Below are 11,829 nucleotides of genomic sequence, written 5' to 3'. Positions count from 1 at the left end.
AAAATCAACTCACAATATTATTCAAGTTTTAACAATTAGTCAATTACAACGGTTATTACATAAATCTTAAAAATTAACGTGTTAATTTTTAATTAAAAAATAATTTAAATCACTACTTATATAGTCTTATTGGTGTAACAACAGTCATATTATGATTTTTTATTTATTTATTTATTTATTTTATAATACTACAATAATATTTAGCATTTCCAGTAATGTGTAATAAAAAATTCACACTTCACAAGATAACACTAGTGGAACAAAAGAAAATTTTATGTTTTATAGTCACAACACATATGCTTGTTGGCTATTAGCCAGCACGATTTGGATCCAAACCTCTGCCCAACGAAATTTCACATGGACCTCCCATTACAGGACACTCCGAACAAAAATACAAAGAACTGTTTCACATGGTGGCTAATTCCTAGTAATGATTTAGCTATTGATCACTGATTCTAGTGCTTGCTACACAAGATATGTGTGTGAGAGAGAGAGAAAGTCAAGACTATGGGGTTGCTTCACTAAACTGATAAAGAAGTAGGGTTCCAATGATGTTGCGGAAGTCTAAAGAAGGCATACACGATACTCTCTTTGATAGACAGAAACTAAATTGTTAGTTTCTGGGTAGTAAATCTCGAATCTACGAGAGGTTTTTTGAATCCATAAGATGATAGGTCTAAAATCTACCAGAGAAAATAATAAACAAAAATCTGAAATTTTATTGATAATAAACTATGAAAAATGTTTACAGACTTAGGAGCCTATTTAAGAGTTCTGTAAAACTTGATAGATAATAAAATATATTCTAAAATAACTCCTAATTAATACCTAACCATAACAGGAACCTAAGTTGACCTAAAAAGTATTAAAAGTACTTAAAAACAAGGAAATAAATGTCCTCAACTTGAAATAACAAAAATTGCATAAAAATACCAAATATTAAAAATTACAGAAATTAATTTGAATATTTTGTCCTACATTAGACCCCTTCACTAAAAATAAACTCATCCTCGAGTTGATGGTTGAAATCTGAAATTTTCCATGCCAAGAGAACAAATACTTTGAATACTTCATCTTCCTTGTCTTTTTGCCAACTTGAAAGTCATCAATTGAGCAACTTGAACTTTTTGTCCCTTGATCTTCATGCAATTGACTATATTCACCAAATAAGAGTCAATAATCAAATCAAATCAAATCTTTCCACCCCAATCAAATCAATAAACTTTGTTTCAGTGTCTCCCACTAAAATAATAGGAGATTGAGCGTTGAAATCATCTAACTTGACTTCACTGAGAACATTGACAACTTCCTCTATAATTTCTTCTTTAATGGTCTCTATTATCTTGACTTCAAGATCTTTATGAATACTAGGATCTTCAATAATTTCCCCCACATTAATCTTGACTTTAGGATCTTCTTCTATAATAAGGCTTTCATTACTTTCTTCAAAAACCTCTATATTTTATTCTTTGACTTCTACATATTCTTCAAGAAAAGTATTTTCTTCAACATACAATTCCTCCCCTATTGGTGGAATATATGGCTCCTCAAAATAATTCAAGTATGAGCTTCTGGGTCAATAATAATCTTGTTTTGTATACGACAAAATTTCATCACAATCCAAGATCTCATAACAAGCACCTTTGTCATCCTTGGCCATGAACGAATTTTTTCTTTACCTTGTCAGATTCTATCAGATTTCACTCATTCCTAGCAACATAAGGCATACTTACTAAGCTTATACAAAGCAAGTCCCACTTTTCTCTCATAACAAATATTCTCATAGTCAAATAAATCCTCTAGATCAAGTAACCAATCAAGAAAATATTCTTTTAAATAATAACCATTAAAACTTGCAATTCTCTTATAAGACTTGATGAGTCAGAAAATAACCTAGGATTGTCATTCCCATTAATTACGATCAATGCGAGCATTACATATTTATTGCATGCATCGATGATGAAATGTAATGGACGGAGCAACGGTAACAAGTGAGTTGTGCATCTCAGAGTTCCCAATGATAATGTACTAGCCTTTGAACATAAATACAGGAATTTATTATCCATTAAGGCAAGGAACAACTATAAAAGAAAATGAACAATGGAACCCAAAGGTACACACAAATACTCATCCAAAAATTACTCCAAGTCAATTTCTCTCAAAACAACTTTCTCCCTTTCTAATTTAAGCATCAAAGTGTTTTTAACAAACACCACATCAGTGTATTCCATTTCTTTCCAAAGCTTTATCGCAAGTTTACATTGGAGACACGACCAACCACAAGATCATCCATCTACTGAGACAAGGAGCTCAACTGCTGATTTTTCATCATCAAGACCTATATGAGATTTTCTTACCAATAGGTTGCTTGTGAATTACGTCTATGCTACAGTTATCCATATTGTTTCCAATCTTCAACAACGTCATCCTAGCATAGATATTTGCGAGTGCTTAGTTATTCATTGTTATTGTGGTAGTGGTTTTCGTCTCACTGGTTAGTAATTGGAATAGGGTAAGTCAAGGCTTTGATACCAACTAATGTTGCGGAAGTCTGAAGAAAGCACACACGATGCCTTCTTTGATGGACAAAAACTAAACTGTTAGTTTCTGGGTAGTAAACTTCAAATCCACGAAGGGTTCCTTGAATTCATAAGGAAAAATAGTCTGGAATCCACTAGAAAATAAAAAGACAAAAGTCTAAATTTTATTGATTGAATAATTGTTAAAAATCGTGTACAAACTTAGGGGCCTATTTAAGCGCCTTGTAAAACTTGATAGATAAGAAAATATATTCTAAAATAGCTCCTAATTAATACCTAACTATAACAAGAACCAAATTGACTTAAACATTAAAAGCACCTTAAAATAAGAAAATAAATGCCCTAAATCTAAAAGAACAAAAAATAAATAAAAAGACCAAATATAAAAAATTATAGGAATTAATTTGAATATTCTATCCTACATCAGGTTGCTTCACTAAACTAATAAAGAAGTAGGCCTCCATTGGAAACAAGTTTAGAAGCATGGTGAACAAGGTCTAGTCAATCCAAATCAAGAGTTCTCACCACTACAAGAAATTTGGTTATTTTCAACGGTTGAAACCATTGAAAAAAAAATACTAAAAACCATGGAAAATACTATTTTTGAAGGTTAAAGTAACCGTCGGGAATTGCCATTAAAAACTATGTCGAAATTTTTTTTCTATGGCCTATACAACTGTCGAAAAAAATGTTACACTATTATCAATGGTTAATAAACGTCGAAGTATTATTAAAAGCCGTTGAAACATAAACACATAAAGATGCTTATTACTTTTTTCTACATGTACTCAACCGTCAATTAAGGGTATCTTGAAATAAATTTCAATGGTTTGTAAACGTTGAAATAAGTATTTTGTTTAAAATAGATAAATAAATAAATTTGGATGCACTTTTTACATTGATCAAAATTTAATAACCTAATTCAAAATATAATGTAAACACAATTGTGCAATTCCTAATTAAATTTACAACAACCAATCAACTACTCTTTTAACACAATAAAAAAAAAAAACTGTACAAATACAATGGATAATTAAAGCTGAAAATAACCCTACAATAAAGGAAATCCAATAATTTTAAAAATCAATTTAATCAGAGTGACTCAGTTAAATTATCTATTTAGAAAAGGAGAGAATATAATATCTTTAAAGTCACAACAAGGGAGGGAAACAGTCTTCAGCAGCTCTACGAGGAACAGAGAAGCCTCCATGAGTGCTGGTATCAGAAGCAGTAAGTGTTTTGCAGAACATGTTGGGAGTAGACTTCGTAGGTGATCCTCCACCCCTAACTCTGAAATTGATAATCATTCACATTGAGTTGTTCAAAGGTGCATCTAAACCAAGTGCCAGTATCATCACTGAAGTTAATTCATGGAGAAATTGATTTTAGACACCACCCCCCCCCCCCCCCCCCCCCCCCCAAAAAAAAAAAAAAAAAATTACGTAATTAGCACAAATTAAGATAGAGAAAAAGAGTCATCAACTTAAATATCATCAATTTATATATCCAAATAGAGAATAAAACAAAATTACTTAAGTTAGATAGTGAAAATTAAAAAGAACATAACTATCAGACATTGAATATATCAAAAACCTGAATTTCATGCAAAATCAGAGGTTTTAAATAGAAATAGCACTGAAGCATCAGTGCATCAAAATCAGTTGAAATCATCCAAAATTTTAAGGATAACAATTCAAACAAACATCCATAACAGAAAACATATATTTATATAGCAAAAAGAAAAAAAATAATGAGAATTCAGCAGTGGATTCAAGTATCTAAACCTTCTCCAGAATTTGGAAGAAACCCATTTTGGGGAATCTTCATGCTGATGATAGATATGAACCAATCAAGCTCTAAAGAAGAAAATCAATAACCAGTTGTGTGTTCCACAAGACATAAACACTTTCTAGCTGAAACGCATTTACCCAATTACAAACAAGGGCTTTAAGAATTGGGTTCAAGTAGATGCTCCAATACAAAGTCAGTCAAACAGCCAGCCTATTCACATTTAATCCAAGCAACTATTTAACTCCAACACTACTAGCTATGTCCTTGAGCGGTTAATTATGAAACTTCACCAATTAATAAAGCAAATCCTTAGCTAGAGAGAGCTCAAAGTCAAAGATTCAAAAGCTTAAAAGCTCAAAGCTTAGTGACAAACCAACAACAAACACCACCATTCATCACATAAACTACGCCATAACACACTCTCACTAATCAAATTCAAATTTCACACAAACCACACACACATTCGCATACAGAAAAATCTTACAATAGGTTTGGCAATCCTCCTCCATTTAGGAGACAAAGTTGGGGATGCAGTATCATCATCATCATCATCATCTACAAGAGCAACAAAACAACACAAAACAAAAAACTAGAAAACTCGTTTGAAAATAGAGAATTTAAACTTCAAATATCACGGTTTGATTTGCTTCAATTTAATCCTCCTGAACAGTATAGAAAAAATATAAAGAATTTCAATGTCCTGGTAAAAAATCCTAAAATTTTCCTAGCAACCAAACAGAGGGTAAGAGTTGAGAGTGATAAAATACCGTCGAGGGACACGAAATTGAGAGGCTGAACTCTAGAGTAATCGAACAATGGCTCGAAATCTTCAGTGGAATCCACCTGAAACTAAAAATAAATAAAAATCAAATCACAAAGAGAGAGAGAGAGAGAGAGAGAGAGAGAGAGATTAGAATTCAAAGTGACTCGAAGAAGAGAAAAGCGAAGCTCAATTCGGAGATAAAAGAACGAGAGAGAAACCCTAAAAAAAGAGAAAGATCATAATTGACAGAGTATGGACAAAATGCAGAGAGAGAGAGAGATCGATATAGAGAGAAAGAGAGTGAATGAGCTATACAAGTTCCATGTTTTTATTTTCAACATTTCATAACTATTGATAAAATATTTAATTTATTTTTTTCTACGTTTATCTGACTATTGATATAACTTTTGCCTATTTATTCATTTTTTTAACACCTATTTCAACAGTTATGCCAATTGTAGATTTTTTTTAACATATGTTTTAACAGTTATACTAACTGTGGAAATAAATATGTGAATTTCTTTACTTTACTCAACAGTTGTGTATAACCGTAGAAATTTAAGGTTTTTATTAATATTTTTTAGTGACCATATATAAAAATATATTGAAAAAACTCAAGTTTGTTGTAGTGCACCGTTTTAAACTACAAAGGTGATTTCAGAGTGTTAGTAAACGGAACAAAAAAAGCTTTTGAAGAGACCAGATTTAGGGAAATTGAGAAAAGGATAGAAGCCTTACAAGGACTTTGAATCAATGTAGGATTTTTTTTTTAGATACAATTTCAACCTATGGTATCCGCTTATGATGATTCTGCGCTTTAACATTAAACCAAGATACCAATTGGTTTTTGGTATAGACGGGGATTAAATTCTAGATTTCTTATTCAACCATCAAAGACTTTATCAATTAAGCTAACTCGAACCCACAACCTAAGAAAACTTGGCATAAGAAAAGGAAGAACTGAAATGGAAACAAAAATTTGACCAAAATTTGAAAAAATTTCATTTGTCAGACCTGGTACACAGATGAAAAAATTTCATTGTTGAGATTAAATTGATCAGAATAGAGAGGAAATACAAAGCTACTTCACTATTAACCACTTCTTCAAAGTCTACCAAAGGTGTCGTCCTTAGATCCCTCTTAATCTAGAAGACCTATTCACAATCACACCGTATATTTATGCGGAAGAAAATTGGAGTTGTTTGAGGTGCCAGACGCCTAGACCTAGATGAAATTAAGAGAGTGTCATGGGTCGACACTAACCCATTTAAGGCGTTAGGCCTAGACAGATTACCTAGGTTGTTCTTCAAATGATATTGGTCTACCATAATTGGTTTGCAAGTTATTATAGAGATAATATATTTGTAGAGACGGGTGAATGCTAAAGAAGGTGAATTACTCGTTGATCATTACCTTTGTATGTTCGTCTAGACCCCTTAAATTAGATTGTTTGGACTGAATAAAACCAAAGTGGGCAAAATGGACTGAATAGAACCAATGTGGACTGAATAAAACCGAAGTGGACAAAATAGAACCAATTTGGATCAAATGGACTGAACGAGACTGAATGAGGCCGAATGGACCAAACTGGACTGAATAAAACTTCAGTGTACAAAATGGACTAAATAGGACCGTATAAAGTGAATAGGACTAAATTCGACCGAAGAGGACAGAATGGACCGAATAAAGCTAGTGTGGACCAAATAAGAATTTTGAATATTTATCATTTTTATTGCATTTTTAGGGCTCATATATATTTCTAATTTTTAGTGTCTATTTTATTTGTATTTTTACACTCAAAACTAAAGGGTTAAGCCCAAATATAATAAAATTTCATACTTTTTAACCTAGAAATTAAGGAAAAAAATGGTTTTTTTGATCTAAATTTGAAAATGCAACTTACAAAAATATTCAATTTAAGGCTCAAATAATCTATAATGGATTGAAGGGGATTGAAATTGATCAAGTGGACCGAATAGAAACTGTCTAATTTTTAGAGAGACAAATTATCTTCAAAAAAAAAAAATTTAGATAAAAAATTATAAAATTTATTACATGCAAAATAATTATTTATTCTCATGTATTACGTCAGTCTTAATTTGAAGGGATTTTTTTTTCTCTACAAATTACTTAAACAAATCATGGCATGAGATATGTTTTTATTGTCTTCCATTATTTGAATTTCTTCCTTCATAATACACTAAAGTTTATGATTATAGAATGTATACTATTCATATATAGGTTCATTTTCATCCCCTATTCGTGGTGCGTGTGGTCATCGTTCATTACCAAGGCATTAAAAATAAATTATTTAATCAAAAAGTCAACCTGATTTTTAGCACTGATACTTGTCTGGGTTAGTTTTTGGGATATCAAGCAATGAGCTGAATTTTCTATTGGAACATTGAGTTTATTCCCTTCGTTATATCATTCAACTAAAAAATTAATATAATTAAAACCTGACTTAATTCCAACACCTATAAGTCTTGAGCCCGAGAGAATGAACTTAACTTGGCTAAGCTTTGCTCAGCTGAAGTCGGCCAAGCCCATAGTTGTTGGCAGCATTTTAACTCCCATCTGTACATGTACCACAAATATTTGGGGCTTTAATTTCCATTTGTTCTTTGAAAAAGTCTTGTGTCACATAAAGTGACAAAACAAATGTCACAACTCGCTCATGTGGTGAATTGTAGTTGGTGGAGAAGTGGTCGTGGGTCCATGTGGGGCACCCCTTTACCAACTATAACTTGCCACATGGGCGAATTGTCACATTTATTGTGTCACTTTATGTAGCACAAGACTTATTCTTGTTCTTTTGAAAAAAAAAAAAAGGGTAAAGGTGATAAGTCCCACTTGGTTCATATCTTTTTGAATCTAATTGGAACAGAGTAGCTTTTATTAAACAAACTAAAAACACACATCTACTCACGACAGCCTAGTAGACTGGTAGTTCTCTTTTTATTTTTTTCAATCAAGTAGACTAGTAGTTCTAACCACCATATATAGTACTATTACACATCTTCTCACATTCTTCAAGCATCTATATAGCATATGATGGCTTTTAATATACATAATGCAGAGCACACAAGAACTCATTCACTTCGGTCATAATTATATCCTTGTTTACTTCAAGCGGTGACTCCATTTTCTTTCACCTCTTCCGCTAAAGACTCATCAACATTCAAATCTTCTTGAGTAATTCTTGCTTCTCTTTCTCTCCTTTCTCAGCCTTCCTCAACTTTCTTTCTAGCTTCCTCCTTGGCCCTCTCAAAAGCTTCAATTAATCAATTTCTTCAAACATGTCTCAGCATCTTCATTCAGAGACTTAGGCATCAAGTTCTCATCAACATCAGCAAGAGTCATATTTGTTTCCTCCAAATTTTATGTACATTTTTTTTTTTTTTTTTTTTATGTTATACAAAATGAAATAACTTTTATTAAAAAAAATTAATATGTTTGCTAACTTACCTTTGAATTCTTGAGAAAAATATGATTAAGAAATACATTATTATTTATTAAATTAGTCTAAATTACTAAAAATAAATTTAATGAGACCACCATAAAAATATTATCACACACAATGCTCGAATACGTGACTAGTGTAATATAATATGACGTCACATCCATAATTCTCAAATTTTAATACACAATAAATAAATGTCATAATTAATATTTTTTGATTAGGTATATAAATGAATTTTAAAAAATTATATATTAAATTATGTGGTATTCCTTACATCAAATAATTTTATGTTTTCTTTTTATATATACTAGTATGTAACCCGTGCTACCTGCACGGGAATGGATATATTATTAATCATGAGTTTATTCATGTTTAAAAGGCTCAGTTAAGTCTAAATTCATATTATTAATCAAAAAATTTCATTAACAAAACTTAGCAGTATATATATATATATATATATTATTTGTTCCATTTTTGTGGTTTGAAAATGATATTTATGTGCAGATGGAAGTTGTTGATGAGAATGAGTGGTGGGGTAAGATAGAGCAGATGAAAGGAGGAGGGGAAGAGGAGATGATAATTAAGCATAATTTCAAGTCGAGCAGGCAAGCAAACCTTATATGATATGGCTTGTACCTTAATTCAGTTTTCACATCACGTATGTACTTCCATTCTCCAATAGACCATTTGGAGGAACATATGAAATGAGCAACCACCACTTTTATTACTTCCATTGCATTCAAATGAGTTTGAATGAAGGAAATTCTCTAGAATGCTTCTCTATTTGCATGCAAAAATGCAATATCTTCAAAGCAATTAAAACTTGACTTACTTTGATATCATAACTTACTTAGAAATAAGGGGAAACAAATAATAACAATTTATTACAATGGAAATCATTTAGAAAATAGTGCAAATATATCCAAATGAGTTGGTATAACATCATTGTCTAAACATTTGGGACTAATCTTCAAAGTCGAGTCAATACATTGAGGAGGATATTCATCAAGGGTTTGTTGTAAATAATATTATGATCGGACATTTGTTCTTAATCTTTGAGAGCCTATTTCTAATAAGCCACCTGAAAATTAAGCGAATCCAAAATATCACCTGTAAAAAATAGTTATAGCACGAATTTGTCAGGAGTTTGATGAAACCTAACACAAAAAATGAACACAATGATTACATAATGGCAAGATAATAGGTCTGTAATTTAGATAATATATAAACCATCAAGAAAATATATTAAAAGGCAACCTTTATAAAGAATAGTCCCTTTCGACTCATCTCTATTCAGTATTACTACAAACTCATATAATGTATCCTCTCCTGTAATTCCAATTCACATGAAAATTGCTCTAGGTATTATAAGTTCTATTGCAATTTTGTTACAAACTGATTTGGAAGCTGAATTATGATGCCATGCATAACTGGTCAGCAAGTCCACATCAATTCACAACAGAAATGTACTTAATGTCTAGTAGTATAGATTGTTGTGAATTAAGTTCAATGCATAATTAACCATTATTCCTCACTAAAACAACCACAATAAACAGGACCCAAAAAGATCTAACCTTGGCAACTGAATCCAATACAATTTACACAAAAAAGTGTAGATAACATTAGATATCCATGCCCATCATTGTAAATTTAGTTCAATATATAATTAATCAAACACCCATTAACCATTATTCCTCACATAAACAAACCCAATAAAATTAATTAAAAAAAAAAAAACCACTTTTATAAAATTTATACCTGGACTATGGCTTGCATGGTACACTCTGCAATGGAGTGCTCTACGGTTTTGGCTTTCAATAGTCTGCCCTTTACTAATCTCACTAACAATTTGCTAAGGTCATTTTATTTTTAAAGCATTTACTAATTTTTTCCAAGCAAGAACCTACAAAAAATGATACACAGAAACAAACCTAAGTAAAAAAAAATTTACAAACCACATAAAAGCTTAAAACACACAAATTTAAAACTTACACGACAATTTCAAACACCATATCTGCTATTCCAAGGAACCACAATGAATCACACCAAACTAAAACTTATATGACAATATTAGTTAGAGCCGCTTTGAGGTATGTATCATAATTTGTGTGAGGGTATGAAGAAGCATATAAAAAGTTAAAATAAAAGAAATATCTCTTATTGTTTCTGTAGATTAAACCCAAATTATCACTACTTTTAACCCCATTCCTCCCCTTTTCTCTTTTGGGTATTACAAAAAGTATTGGAAAATTTTAGCCCACAACATTCTCATAAACTAAACATAATTTCACAAATGATGATTTAAAAAATGGAATATTATACAGGAACTCCTTATTTTGCCTAATTGTGCTAAGTGCTAACATATCCTAGATTGTACGATAACTTAAAACAATATATTAAAGCAATCAAAATATAATGCACACACAATGAACATGATAAATCAACTCTAACATTTGTGAAATCACCCAACAGGAAAATCTCACAGATTTGTGTAAAATCAAGTCTTGATAGTCACAAATTTACAATCAATATTGTGGTATCCAAAACCATTGTCGTTGTCCCATATGCTAACACATACAAAACAATAAGAGCTTCTGTGTCTACATGGTCTTTTCTGCATTAAGTAACATGGTCTTTCATTTTTCATGCTCTCATAACTATCACAATTTAAAATAATGAAAATCTACTTCAATTTTCATCCAATTATGACTGCTAAGCCTTAATAAATGATTTTGTAAATTATTCAAAGGATTAATTAACATGCAAATATTTTCTACATTAGATACCATATCCATATGCTTAACTTAAATTTAGAAATACCCTTTCCCTTAGTAGATCTTATTTATACAATTAAAGCATAATTACTTCAAATTCATTAGACTACAAAGTTCAAAGAGGCCAAACACAAATATGAATAAGGATTTCCTAAACTCTACACCACAAAACACAATACCACTTCCAAAATGACAATAAAATCTGAGATTCAGGTTAGGAATTTTAATAAAAATAAATAAATAAATAAATAAATAAAAACTAACATTTCTAAGTTTTCTCTTTTAATATGTACATGTGTCAGAATTTTAAGCGTGATTTTCTCCTAACTTGGCAGCACCTCCTCCTATTACTTGTGCTATGCATGGGGTACTCTTCTATTCAAAGAAACCATCTCTAGATAGATACTAAGATTTGAAAATATTTGACCCAATACACTAACATATTCCATAAAGTTTCAATTCCTATGAAAATCAAATGTCTTTATCTAAAATCTGAAA

At 31.0% G+C, this 11,829-nt stretch overlaps 1 long non-coding RNA gene across 2 annotated transcripts; it reads right to left on the bottom strand.

Annotated features, from left to right (window-relative positions):
- Window positions 1-3,597: 3,597 nt before the first annotated feature.
- On the bottom strand, window positions 3,598-5,403 carry LOC115976787. Of its 2 annotated transcripts, none has more exons than XR_004088385.1 (3): window positions 5,099-5,403; window positions 4,816-4,886; window positions 3,598-3,897 (listed from the first exon to the last, which is right to left on the bottom strand). It is a non-coding gene; the product is annotated as an uncharacterized LOC115976787 (long non-coding RNA). The 2 variants fall into 2 exon arrangements; XR_004088386.1 differs by having other exon boundaries at window positions 3,598-3,830.
- Window positions 5,404-11,829: the final 6,426 nt, after the last annotated feature.

The sequence above is a fragment of the Quercus lobata genome, chromosome 2 (assembly GCF_001633185.2).
Source record: "Quercus lobata isolate SW786 chromosome 2, ValleyOak3.0 Primary Assembly, whole genome shotgun sequence".
Taxonomy (NCBI): domain Eukaryota; kingdom Viridiplantae; phylum Streptophyta; class Magnoliopsida; order Fagales; family Fagaceae; genus Quercus; species Quercus lobata.
This window is presented reverse-complemented; position numbering and strand designations above follow the sequence as displayed.